Genomic DNA, 14,870 nt, shown 5'->3' with positions numbered 1-14,870 from the left:
TAATAAATAATTGAATGACTCCACTTTCCGTTTTTTGTTTTCACAGGGCCTTTTTCTCCCCAAGTTAGGGAGTTTTTTTGGTACCTGTGGAGGTTTTTTCGGAAGGCAGGAGGAGCCTATGATGTTGGCCATCTCAGTGGAGTCCTAATTCGAGGTTCCCTGGGCCTTTGAGGCTATTTTTTCTATATAAATTATATATTTCAGTTCATAGTGGCGCATAATTCTACAAAGCATACAGCAGGAGTAAACTATTGTATATATTTTTACAATCTATCTCTGATGACCTGCATTGTCTCTGGTAAGCCCTGTCACTAGGAAAAACCTGGAGACAGAATAACACAAAGGATAAATTTGGTGAGTGAGCATCCCTTTTAACCCCTTTCACCTCTAACTTTAAAGTGCTGCTGGAAAGTGTGAATGCAGCTGAGAAAAACTGTTGTGAATTGCTTTCCTGTTTTCAAGCCAGCCAAAAAATATCTGAAAGAAATTTTACCTCTGCCTGAGAACAATAAACCTTTAGAGCTGTACCATGACTCAAAGCTCTAGGAGCATTTGCTGTAAAGAAAGAAAAGACAACTTATCAAATTTTGTTCTTATCCCTGGTACTACAAGTGATGATGCTGAAGGAGCGACAGTCCACGGAAGAAGACTCTTTTATTTATTTGGTGCATTCTTACCCCACATTTTCCCACATAAGCAGGCGCAATGCAGCTTACATTAAGTCAAGAGTATACAAGTCAATATAAAGATGGCACAGAAACAGACTGCCTTTCCCACACTGCATAGTGACTGAGATACTATAGTCATTACCTTGGTTGTACAATGCACTTGCTTTTCTGCTGTGAAACTCATTTTTGACTCTCAATGATGTCCAGGAGTGAACTTCCTGTGAGACCATGTCCTATTCTTGTCCATGCTAAGACATTTCCCACTCTAGTTGTATGGGATTATCATGAATACTACTGTGGTAACTTAGTTTTAAAACTTAGCCTGATTTTTTAATGCTGTTTCTATCATTAGAGATGATTTAAGTACATTTTTATTTAAATCATCATTAATGATAGAAACAGCACTAAAAAATCCCAACGGCCTTCCCGCCCAATATGCCCAGTGGGCATGGCACTGAATATTGGGGGATAATATTGGGCAGGAAAGCCACTGGGCCTTATGTAGGTCCAGCTGATTGTCAGCCGAGCCTGCATAAGAAAGTTATGTGGGCCCCAACTGAATATTGGGCAGTGGACCCGCATTAAAACAGAAAAAATGTCCTCCCCCCCAGTCAGAATTAACATTAACCCCTGTTTACAATGGTGCGCTAGTTTTCTTTAGTGTGTGCTAAAAATGATCATGTGCTAACTGTGTAGACATCCATAATATTCTGGGCACCTAAACAGTTAGAGCGTGCTAAAGTATGCTAGCACACCTTTGAAAGCAGGGCCTTAAATGAGATAATTACTGAAAGGCCTATGAAAGCACTTTCTTTTGTGTATGCTTGCTGCAAATCTTAATTTTTATTTATGTTTTATGACAAGAAGAAAATCTAATCTGTGATATTGTCTTATCATTTACAGGTGGTTACAGCCCTCCCAGTCAAGGCCAAGGAATTGTATTATCAGCTGTAGCTTGAAATTAGAGTTTATCCAAGGTGTTCCTGAGAAATTACTGCCTTAAATCAAAGTGGAGAGGACCTTTTCCGGCACCAGTTATACAGCGATCAAATATGAAGGGGTACTTTCCAGGTTCCACATTGTTTATTGCCAGAAGACATCATTTTTTCCACCACTGAACAGCGACACTGCTGGGACATTTAGGAAGCACCATCTACCTGAAGGTTATCTTAAGAAATGGATGAAGAGTTCAACAAAAACCTGAAGAACTGCAATCAGGTACAGGATCAAATCCTGATTGACTCTTGCAACAAAGGACTGGAAGGAACTGGTTCTCTCCTGAAATTGTTTGTACCAGGTTCTGAAGTTGACATCATAATGGCTACGGTGATGTCAGCCTGATCTACAGAGCCATTCTGCCCAACTCGAAATGAGCCACGGTCCCAGGCAGCAAGTCAGAACGTTGGAGGTGAGAATTATTATATAGGATTCCAAGTTTGTTACATTCAGGATTGGTGAACACATTAATTATGAAATGTCTCCCTGGAGCTTTAGGATTTATTTTTGGAAGATCCATTAACAATGGAGTGTTGGGTAAACAAACTGGGCCCCTGTTTACTAAGCTGCACTATAGGCGCTAACGTTTTTAGTGCGTCCTAATGCTAGAGACACCTATATATTCCAATGAGTGTCTCTAGTGTTAGTGCTCACTAATTTTTACTGCACGCTAAAAAGTTATCGTAGCTTGGTAAACAGAGCCCTAAGTAGGAAAATGTTTTTGTAGCTGTGTCAGCTAAAGATAATTAGATTTTTCTCTTTTCAGAACATTTTGCCTAATGGTTTAAGAGATATATCTCAAATTGATTATTGTAGCTCTTTTTATGTAGGCATGTATCAAAAAAAATTTATAATAGGTTACAACTCCTGTAGAATATGGTTGCAACCCTGATAGTTTGGACAATTTTAAGACTTATCATCTTAGTCTAATAGGTTTATTTTGTAACTTACTTTGTAACCCGTTTTGATTCCATGTTGGCAAAAGCAGAATATAGGTGCTGAGAACAGAACAGAATGTAAATAATGTATGACAAGGTAGGATTTTTGAAATGAGGAGACAATGTGGGGCTCATTTTCAAAAGAGAAAAATGTCCAAAAAGTGGCATAAATCTGCATCTAAAAATTTCCAAATTGGTATTTTCAAAACCAATTTTTAGACATTTTTCAGCCAACCATAGTCACAAATCATAATACAAACATGCTGCTGAGCAATGAGTGTGATCTGTCTGTGTACTCTGTGTCAGACCAGCATCCAGGGTTCCCTGTCATGTCATCTCATGCATCTCACACCCCATGGGTATAGCCCAGGGCTCACCACACCTTTCCCCATCCCCCGCCTCAGGCCAGCCAGCTCCTCCACTATGCAAGCCATGTTGGGTGTGCTGATCTCAAAGACAATCCTGTTACATACACAGGGCAGCAGCAGCGGCAGGAGGAGGAGGAGGAGGCCGAGGCCGATCCATGGCAAGACCTGCCTTCCCTTGAGGGGGATGATGATGAGGGCCCAATACCACCCGCCCTCTCCACCCCATCCCCAGCCCCAGCCCCACCCCCAGCACTGCACCTCCTGCAGCAACTGGTGAATAGCCAAAACCAGTTGCTGCAGGAGGTGTCAGCGATGCGGCAGGCTAACGAGCAGCACTTCAGGGTGCAGAGGCTGCTCCTGGTGCTGCTCGTTAGCCTGCTGCCGAGGGCCATTCAGGGGGGAGAATAACGCCTCCCTTGAGAGACCACAAAAACAAAATAGTTCAATTGTTTTTTTTTTGTTAAATACACATTTGATTTTCCTACATAAGCACGCAGCTATGGAATGCACTACCACTTGATGTGAAAAACATGCGCGACCTAACCAACTTTCGGAAATCACTGAAGACTTGCCTCTTCAACAAGGCATACCACAACGATCCATCATATGAACTTTAATGCAATACCACTTTATCTCTTATTCCGAACATGATCTCTTTATACTTGATTGCTTAATCTACTATAATAATATAAAAAAACATTTTAAAAAAACCCAAATAAAATAAAAAATGAAAAATAAAAAATAATAAAATTTTCAAGTTTCTACATTAAAGAAGATTTGATTAATAATTGAGACTGTATCTGGGTGATGTTGTATACTTACAGTATTGGGTTTAAACTGCATGCCAATCATTGCAGGACTGAAGTACCAGAACAATGATAAAGGCTTGCCTAAGACATTTAAAAAAAACACACACAAAACAAAAAAATCCCAGAGTGCTACTTTTCATCAAATGCATACAACAGTTCAGAATGCATGTAATGGACTCTGAAGTCCATTATTCAACTGTAATAAAGTCAGAAATTGGTAGGCAGTATTTTCAATAAAGCTTCACAGAGATTGTGAATTTTTCTGGCTATCATAGCAAGAAGATCTGTGGATTTCATAGTCAAGACATCCTGGAGCCATAGTTTCAATGTAAGGCTGCATAAACAATTAGCTAAAGCCAGGAACTTTGCACAAAGCAAGAAGTTGGCCCTTTCCCCCACCTCAGCTCTGCAAAAAAGTTAGAATTAATAAGATACACTCTCTGCCTGCAGGCTATTTAGAAAAAAGAGGATTGCCATGTAGGGACGTCCAGCTTCCTTCAGTCTCAAGTAAAAGTATCTATTCAGCTTAATCCCCTCCCCCCCCCCCCCCCCCCCCCACACACACACATACACTGCCTGCAAGATACAAAGGAAAAGAAAGGAATTTCCATATCAGGGCTTCCTAGCCAAGGTGCTGTATATAACAGGGGTGCAGAAAGCTGCCTACATCCCCCACCCCCACTGTTCCTATTAAGCAACATTTTGGCACAAAGCCAAGGTTCACTCTGCAAAGGTGTTCTAAGAATAGAAACACAGAAAAGAGGATTCATTTTACCTATGCAAGCATGGCAGATTTTGAAAACATTGAGACAGATGAAGCAGTAATTAAGCAGACTGACACAGGGATATAGCACAATCCAACCTTGGTAGTGAAAAGGGTTCAAAGTCCAAAAGACCACATATGCTTATGAAAGCTAGATAGTTGTACGAAACTGAATTAGAAATGAAAGGTACAGAGGTACACACAGCCCCCACAGGGTAAAATCAGTCTCAACATTCAGGCAGCTCCAGACATAGGTCTAGAAATTCTAGAGTTTCCAGGTAACTACAATCACATAGGGCAAGTCATTCCAGCAGGTCCACTATCCTGCTTATAATCGAACGAAAAAAACGCCCAAGTTCCGACCTAAATCGGGAGATGGACGTTTATCTCACAAAAACGAATAACGCGGTATAATCGAAAGCCGAACTTGGACGTTTTAACTGCACTCCATCGCGGAAGCGTACAAAGTTGACGGGGACGTGTCGGAGGCGTGGTGAAGGCGGGACTGGGGCATGGTTATCACCCGAACAGAGATGGGCGCCTTTCGCCGATAATGGAAACAAAGTATGCGTTTGTAGCTAGAATTTAGGGCACTTTTCCTGGACCCTGTTTTTTCATGAATAAGGCCCCCAAAAGTGCCCTAAATGACCAGATTACCACCAGAGGGAATCGGGGATGACCTCCCCTGACTCCCCCAGTGGTCACTAACCCCCTCCTACCACAAAAAATGATGTTTCACAACTCTTTATTTTCACCCTCAAATGTCATACCCACCTCCCTGGCAGCAGTATGCAGGTCCCTGGAGCAGTTGTTAGGGGGTGCAGTGGACTTCAGGCAGGTGGACCCAGGCCCATCCCCCCCCCCCACCTGTTACACTTGTGCTGCTTAATGCTTAGTCGTCAAACCCCCCCCCCAAACCCACTGTACCCACATGTAGGTGCCCCCCTTCACCCCTTAGGGCTATAGTAATAGTGTAGACTTGTGGGCAGTGGGTTTTGAGGGGGATTTGGGGGGCTCAACACACAAGGGAAGGGTGCTATGCACCTGGGAGCTCTTTTACCTTTTTTTTTGTTTTTGTAAAAGTGCCCCCTAGGGTGCCCGGTTGGTGTCCTGGCATGTGAGGGGGACCAGTGCACTATGAATCCTGGCCCCTCCCACGAACAAATGCCTTGGATTTATTCATTTTTGAGCCGGGCGCTTTCATTTTTCATTATCGCTGAAAAACAAAAACGCCCAGCTCACAAATTGTCGAATAAAACATGGACATCTATTTTTTTCGAAAATACGGTTCGGTCCGCCCCTTCTCGGACCCATTCTCGGAGATAATCGCCCATGGAGATAGACGTTTTCGTTCGATTATGCCCCTCCACGGGTTCTATTGCTCCAAAATTGCAAATGGAAGCACAGGCTGCAAATCAAAGCTTCTTTATAGAAAACAAGAAACAGCCATAGAACTTGAGAAACTTAAACACTGCCTCCAAGCTGCTCCAGAAAGAGAAATAAGTGGCTGACCTCAAGGCCCAGATAAAAGCACTTGAAGACACAAGGCAGGATGGTGGGGAGAGTCAGCTCACCCACATCATAACCAAAGATTCTGCCCAATGAACAGCAGCATATGTGAAGGCTCGTACCCTGGCTTACAAAAGAACACAATTACATTCTGACTCAAAAGAGGAGAAACGACCCCCGCATCATGTTTGATGTACCTGAAACAATCAAGACAGGCTACTTCCCAAGTGAAAGGCCAGTCAAGAACTACAGCAACACCAAGAAGCCTATAGCTGTACATATGATGGATGTGTCAGCCACAGCAATCCCACCAACTAATTGTCCTCCTATTACACAGAAAGTAGAGGCTCCTGACAGACAGTGTTCTATACATAAGAAACCTCATCCTCTCAAGAAATGTAGAGGTTTTAGGGAGAAATCCTTAAGAAAATGTAAAGATATGTTGAAAAAGTACAGAATCTGCTATAAACGTTGCTCTTCATACAAGGGGGAAAGGGAATTGGACTTGATATACTGCCTTTCTGAGGTTTTTGCAACTACATTCAAAGTGGTTTATATATATTCAGGTACTTATTTTGTACCAGGGACAATGGGGGGTTAAGTGACTTGCCCAGAGTCACAATGTTGTGACCCGGTAGTGGTGAGCCCCTGTGCCCCAACTGAGCACGGCTGAGATGGAGTGATGCCACACTCGGTCAGGCAGCCAGACAACCCCTAGCTTTACCTGGGAAGTGACCACCGTTCACCGAGAGTTGAGCTCCCAGCTGCAGGTGGCCACCAGGACTTCTGGAACTGGTGGGGTTGCACAGCCGCTGACCAGGATGGCAGAGAACAGACACAGTCCAGAACCAGTACTCCGAAAGGCAAGAATAGTCAAAATCAGTCCAGGGTCAAGGCAGGCAGCAAACAAGCGAAATCCAAGACAACTAGCCAAGGTCCGGTACACAGGAAAACAGGAACAGAAGATAGTCAGCGAACAGCACTCGACAGCAACTCCTCAGAACAATTGAGGCCAAAGCAATGAAGGACTGAAGGCAGGGCTTTAAATAGTGTTGGAATCAATCTCAAACATGTGCAGCTGATTCAAGATGGCTGCCCCCATCAGCAGAGATGCCTCCGTCCAAATATGGGCTTCCTTCCTGAAGCTAATCAACATCAAGATGGCTTCCTAGGATACAATCTATCCAAGATGGCTGACTCTTGAGCTATCTACTACTACTACTACTATTTAGCATTTCTATAGTGCTACAAGGCGTAAGCAGCGCTGCACAAACATAGAAGAAAGACAGTCCCTGCTCAAAGAGCTTACAATCTAATAGACAAAAAATAAAGTAATCAAATCAATTAATGTGTACAGGAAGGAGGAGAGGAGGGTAGGCGGAGGCGAGTGGTTACAAGTGGATACGAGTCAAAAGCAATGTTAAAGAGGTGGGCTTTCAGTCTAGATTTAAAGGTGGCCAAGGATGGGGCAAGACGTAGGGGCTCAGGAAGTTTATTCCAGGCGTAGGGTGCAGCGAGACAGAAGGCGCGAAGTCTGGAGTTGGCAGTAGTGGAGAAGGGAACAGATAAGAAGGATTTATCCATGGAGCGGAGTGCACGGGAAGGGGTGTAGGGAAGGACGAGTGTGGAGAGATACTGGGGAGCAGCAGAGTGAATACATTTATAGGTTAGTAGAAGAAGTTTGAACAGGATACGAAAACAGATAGGGAGCCAGTGAAGCGACTTGAGGAGAGGGGTAGTATGAGTAAAGCGACCCTGGCGGAAGATGAGACGGGCAGCAGAGTTTTGAACCGACTGGAGAGGGCAGAGGTGACTAAGTGGGAGGCCAGCAAGAAGCAGATTGCAGTAGTCTAAACGAGAGGTGACAAGGGTGTGGATGAGGGTTTTGGTAGAGTGCTCGGAAAGAAAGGAGCGGATTTTACGGATGTTGTAAAGAAAGAAACGACAGTTCTTGGCGATCTGCTGGATATGATCAGAGAAGGAGAGAGAAGAGTCAAAGATGACCCCAAGGTTTCGAGCTGAGGAGACAGGGAGAATGAGAGAGCCATCAACAGAAATAGAAAACGGGGGGGGGGGGGGGAGCGGGGAGGTGGGTTTGGGGGGGAAAATGAGAAGCTCGGTTTTGGTCGTGTTTAATTTCAGGTGGCGTTGAGACATCCAGACAGCAATGTCAGACAAGCACACTGAAACTTTGGTTTGGATGCAAGGTGAGATATCAGGGGTAGAAAGGTAGATTTGGGAGTCATCAGCATAGAGATGGTAGGAAAAGCCATGGGATGAGATTAATGAACCAAGGGAAGAAGTGTAGATAGAAAAGAGGAGGGGACCAAGAACAGAACCCTGAGGTACGCCGACAGGCAGAGGGATAGAAGTAGAAGAGGATCCACCAGAGTGAACACTGAAGGTGCGGAGGGAGAGGTAGGAAGAGAACCAGGAAAGGACAGAGCCCTGGAATCCAAGTGAGGACAGGGTATCGAGAAGTATGCTGTGATCGACAGTGTCAAAAGCAGCGGAAAGATCAAGAAGAATGAGGATGGAATAGAGACCTCTGGATTTGGCCAGTAATAGGTCATTGGAGACTTTAGTAAGCGCAGTTTCGGTTGAGTGGAGAGGGTGAAAACCAGATTGTAGTGGGTCAAGAATAGCATGTGAGGACATCGCTGCGGACATTGATCCAACCAAGATGACGGCTGCCAGAAATAGGAAACAGAAACAGACCCATCCTGGAGAAACCACATCCAAAATAGCCGGCTATCTCTGCCGGACCACGCCTCGCCGGCGAATCGGCCACGCAGGCCTGGAACCAGGTTAGGAACGTAACAGTATTCCCCCCCCCTGGAAGCCTCCTCCTTCTCCCTGGCCCGGGCCGAGTAGAATGAAGAGAATGGTACTCACGGACCAGGTCTGGAGCATGGACATTGGTTGCTGGTTCCCAGGAGTTGTCCTCTGGTCCGAAATGCTTCCAGGACAGCAAGTAGAACAGCTTCCCAACACGCAGCTTTGAATCCAGGATCTGGTCCACTTCGTACTCGGGGTCCAGATCGCTCTCAGGCACAACTACTTTCTTGGGCTCCGGATGCCACTTGGACCTGCGGAAAGGCTTCAGGTGAGATACATGGAACGCATTGTGCACCCGGAGTTGGTTGGGTAGGTGCAACTGGTAAGTCACCGTTCCGACCCTGGAACGCACGGCAAAGGGTCCAATGAACCGGGGAGCAAACTTCAGAGAAGGGAGCCTCAACTTCAGGTATCGGCTACTCAACCATACCTTCTCTCCCAGCAGGAACGTAGGAGCCGCTTGTCTCCGGCGGTCGTAAGTCTCCTTGGCTTTGACCGCTGCCTGTCTCAGCTGCTCTTGGACCTTTTTCCAAGCCTCTTGCATAGTTCGGACTGTGGGTTGTACCTGAGGTGGGATCTCCTCGGGAGGAATAGGTGGAGGCAGACGTGGATGACGCCCATAGATGGTACTGAAAGGTGTAGTCCGGGAGGCAGAATGCAGGCTGTTATTGTATGCGAACTCTGCCCAGGGTAACAAAACGGACCAGTCATCCTGGCGCTGCTTCGAGTAGGCCCGGAGGAAAGCCTTCACCGTCTGGTTGACCCGTTCCACCATCCCATTAGTTTGCGGGTGATATGCTGAGGAAAAGAGAGTGGTTACCCTAAAAGCTGAACATAACGCTCTCCAAAAACGAGAGGTGAACTGGGAGCCACGGTCACTTATAATCCTTTGGGGTAATCCATGAAGCCTGAAGATGTGGGTGATGAAGCTGGTGGCAAGGCTGGTAGCAGTGGGCAAGGTCTTCATGGGAACAAAGTGGGCCATCTTGGAAAACCAGTCTATCACCACCCAGATAACGGTGTTGCCCTGGGAGGCCGGTAGATCAGTGGTAAAGTCTATGGACAGGTCCTCCCAGGGCTGCTGTGATACCAGCATGGGCTGCATCAAGCCCCACTGCCTCTGATGGGAACTCTTAGTTCGGGCGCACACCGGACAGGTGGACACATACTGCAGCACATCCTGCACCATCCGCGGCCACCAGTACGACCGAGAGATCAGATGGAGGGTCTTGTGGAATCCAAAGTGTCCGGCGAATTCGGACGCGTGCCCCCAGCGCAGCACCTTCCTACGGAGACCCACTGGTACTGCCCTCTGGCACACAGCGCTAGCGCCAGGCATGGAAGGAATGCAGGCCGGGTTCAACATGGGATATGGTTCCTCCTGGTCCCTGGGAGCCTCAAAACTGCAGGACAAGGCATCCGCCTGGATGTTCTTCTCCCCCTGTCTGAAAATCAGACGGAAGTCGAACTGTGCAAAAAACAGAGACCACCGGGCTTGACGTGGATTCAGTCTGGTAGCATTTTGGAGGTATAATAGGTTCTTGTGGTCGGTGATCACCGTCACCGGATGCGCTGCTCCCTCCAGCAGGTAACGCCATTCCTCGAAAGCCAACTTGAGCGCCAGAAGCTCCCGATCCCCCACCGTATAGTTTCGTTCCGCAGGGGTGAACTTACAGGAGAAGAAGAAGCAGGGATGCTTCTTCCCGGCAGCAGATGTCTGGGAGAGCATGGTCCCTACTCCCAAGGCTGAGGCGTCCACTTCCACCAGGAAGGGCTGGGTAGGATCCGGACTGCGGAGGACTGGTGCAGAAAGAAACGCTTTCTTCAGGGTAGTAAATACAGCAACCGCCTCTGGCGTCCAGTTCTTGACATGAGCACCCTTCCTCGTGAGGGCCGTTAGGGGAGCCGTGATGAGGGAGTAGTCCTTGATGAACTGCCGGTAGTAGTTGGCGAATCCCAGGAACCTCTGCAAGGCCCGCAGGCCCTGGGGAGCCGGCCAGTCGCGGATTGCAATCAATTTCCCAGGATCCATTTGCAAACCGGTGGAGGACACGATATACCCCAGGAACGGAAGACTCTGCTGGTGGAACGAGCATTTCTCCAATTTGGCATATAGCCGATGCTCCCGGAGGTGCTGAAGTACTGTGCGGACGTGGGACACATGCCGGGACAGTGAGGGAGAGAAAATCAAAATGTCATCTAGATACACGATTACAGAAGTGTAAAGTAGATCTTGAAAAATGAAGTTCACAAAATTTTGAAATACTGCAGGGGCATTGCAGAGGCCAAACAGCATTACTCGGTATTCAAAGTGTCCCTCATGTGTGTTGAAAGCCGTCTTCCACTCATCTCCCTCCCAGATCCGCACCAGGTTGTAGGCTCTGTGCAAATCCAGCTTGGAGAAAATCTTGGCCCCCTGAAGACGGTCATACAACTCTGGGATGAGTGGAAGCGGGTACCAGTTCTTGACCGTGATCTTGTTTAACCCCCGGTAGTCAATGCAGGGACGGAGAGACCCATCCTTCTTTGATACAAAGAAGAAATCGGGTCCTGCCGGCGACGTAGAAGATTTTATCGGATATACTCCCTCATGGCGCGGGACTCTTCACAGGATAGGGTGTAAAGACGCCCCCAGGGAGGATCGGTTCCTGGCAGGAGGTCTATGGCACAGTCGAATGACCGATGCGGAGGCAGCGTGTCAGCCGCCTGGGCACTGAATACTTCGCAAAAGTCCTGATAGTCCCTAGGCAGCCCGGGCAGCTCCTTCAGCGGGGTCTGAAGCTGAGCCGAGCAGAGCGACAGGGGAGGCTTGACTTGCTGTAGGCATTGCTTGACACACCGGGCACCCCATTGCCCGATCTCACCGGTGGACCAGTCGATCACTGGAGCATGTAGACGGAGCCAGGGCAGTCCAAGAATCACCAGATGAATGGCTCGGGTGAGGACCAGGAACTGAATATCTTCCTGATGTAGTGCCCCTACCTGCAAACGCAGAGGCACGGTGATCCGGGTGATGGTCCGGGGAAGACTATCCCCCTGGATGGAGGTCACTCGGAGCTCCGGTTGACAGGGCACCATGGAGCCACCCAGCTGGGACAGCATCGATAAAATTTCTTCCGGCCCCGGAGTTCAGTAAGGCCTGAGCATGAACCTGGCCTCCTTCACCTTGGAGTAGTACAGGAACGGAGAGCAACGGGTCGGGAAGGGCAGACAACTGGCCCAGAGCCACCCTCTTCATAGGGCTCGGGCTGGAGCGTTTCCCGACCTCCCAGACTTGTTTGGGCAGGTACGCGTGAAATGGCCGTCCTGCCCACAATACAGACATAGTCGATTCTGGAGATGGTGGACCCTCTCCTTCTTGGACAGACGATGGCCGGCCATTATCATAGGTTCCTCCTTGGATCCTTCTGAACCCTCCTCACGGGACCCAGGTGCTTCTGGACGACGGGGCAGGCCTCTGGATCTCTGCACCACCCGCGGCGTGGCCCTTTCCTGGGCTCACTCCTGGATCTGGATGTCAATCTTCGTACAGAGTGCAATAAGGCCGTCCAAAGTAGCAGGAATCTCTCGGTCGGCCAATTCATCCTTTATTTGGCCATCCAACCCCTGCCAGAAAATAGCCATCAATGCCTCCTGGTTCCACCGGAGCTCCGCGACCAGAATGCAGAACTGGATGGCATACACCCCGACCAACCCGGAGCCCTGCTGAATCCGCAGCAGTTCCCCCGAGGCAGAAGAAGGCCGGCCAGGTATGTCGAATACCATCCGGAATTGCCATAGGAACTCCTCCAGGTTAGTCAGAACTGGACTCCGCTGGTCCAACAGTGGAGACGCCCAAGCCAGCGCGGCACCAGACAGCAGGGAAATGATGTAGGTCACCTTAATTCTGTCAGATAAAAACGCCTCTGGTTGTAGTTCAAACATAATCTGACATTGATTAAGGAACTCCCGGCAGGCAGCCGGCGTCCCGTCAAACCGAGGCGGCTCCGGGAGACGCAGCCGTACGGCGGGAAACCCTGCTCTCGAGACCGGAGGAGCCCCAGAAGCCTGCTGCGGGGAAGCGGGGAGCTGATTGCAGACATTCTGCAGTACACTGGACAAGTGTGTTAGTTGCATCTGTTGCTGGCGTAATGCCTGAGCCAGGTTGGCAAGCTCAGTTTCGTCTGGTGAGCTCATGGCTTCAGCCTACTGTTGTGACCCGGTAGTGGTGAGCCCCTGTGCCCCGACTGAGCACGGCTGAGATGGGGTGATGCCGTACTCGGTCAGGCAGCCAGACAACCCCTAGCTTCACCTGGGAAGTGACCACCGTTCACCGAGAGTTGAGCTCCCAGCTGCAGGTGGTCACCAGGACTTCTGGAACCGGCGGGGTTGCACAGCCGCTGACCAGGATGGCAGAGAACAGACACAGTCCAGAACCAGTACTCCAAAAGGCAAGAATAGTCAAAATCAGTCCAGGGTCAAGGCAGGCAGCAAACAAGCGAAATCCAAGACAACTAGCCAAGGTCCGGTATACAGGAAAACAGGAACAGAAGATAGTCAGCGAACAGCACTCGACAGCAACTCCTCAGAACAATTGAGGCCAAAGCAATGAAGGACTGAAGGCAGGGCTTTAAATAGTGTTGGAATCAATCTCAAACATGTGCAGCTGATTCAAGATGGCTGCCCCCATCAGCAGAGATGCCTCCGTCCAAATATGGGCTTCCTTCCTGAAGCTAATCAACACCAAGATGGCTTCCTGGGATACGATCTATCCAAGATGGCTGACTCTTGAGCTATCCAAGACGGCTGCGGACATTGAGCCAACCAAGATGACGGCTGCCAGAAATAGGAAACAGAAACAGACCCATCCTGGAGAAACCACATCCAAAATAGCCGGCTATCTCTGCCGGACCGCGCCTCGCCAGCGAATCAGCCGCGCAGGCCTGGAACCAGGTGAGGAACATAACACACAAGGAGCTGCAGTGGGAATCAAACTTAGTTCACCAGGATTAAAGTCCACTGCACTAACCACTAAGCTACTCCTCCACCCCAAGCACATGGCTTAATACTGTAAAGCAGTCATCAAGAGTATGGAGTGCAATAGTGACCAGTATGTCAGTGCCTTACACCTTGACAAGAGTAAGCCTACTTCTGTGGGAACCTCAGCCTCAGTCAAGCCACAGTAGGAAGAAGGAGGTAGAGCAAGTATTGCCACTGAACGTTACTCTAAACTATACACAAGTGTGTGGAGGAGGCCACAGTGGATGATCATGCACTAAGATATGTGTAGCTAATGAATATCCAAAAGAGCCACCAGAAAAGCTATAAAGATGTATGTCATCATAGATGAGCAGAGTAACCAGTCACTGGCAAGGACAGAGTTCTTTGAGCTATGTGACATCCAAGGAGCTCGCTATCCCTACAACATCAAGACCTATATAGGGAGAACAAGGAGGACATGGAGAAGAGCATGTGGATACGTGATAGAAGAAATGGATGGTAGCAACAAGATCCATCTACTGACTCTTATTGAATGTAATCAGATATCTGATAACCAAGAAGAAATCCCCACACCAGAGTTTGTGCAACACCATCGTCATCTCCAACCTACAGCAGAGTATCTGTAGCCTTTGGACTCAAATGCCAAGATCTTACTCTTATTGGAAAGAGATGCAACAATATTGATCTAGGGTCACATGCAGGTCCACTCAATACCCCATCTGCCTACCGACTCACCCTGGGATGGATAATAGTAGGTGATGTCTGTCTTAACAGACTGAGGAGACCAAGTGTAGGTATCTACAAACTGTGCATCTTGGAAAATGGGTACACCACCTTGTTCCAATCTTGTCATAACCATCTACACATGAAAGAGGTTTACAGCTGGGAAATACCAAACCCTGGTCCAATCATTTGTCAGGACACCTCTTCACCAGATCTGGGGAACTCGGTGTTCCACGTCACCAAGGACGACAAACCAACTCTTTCAGTAGAAGGCAGAG

The sequence above is a fragment of the Microcaecilia unicolor genome, chromosome 4, assembly GCF_901765095.1.
Source record: "Microcaecilia unicolor chromosome 4, aMicUni1.1, whole genome shotgun sequence".
NCBI classification, from domain to species: Eukaryota; Metazoa; Chordata; class Amphibia; order Gymnophiona; family Siphonopidae; genus Microcaecilia; species Microcaecilia unicolor.
This window is presented reverse-complemented; position numbering follows the sequence as displayed.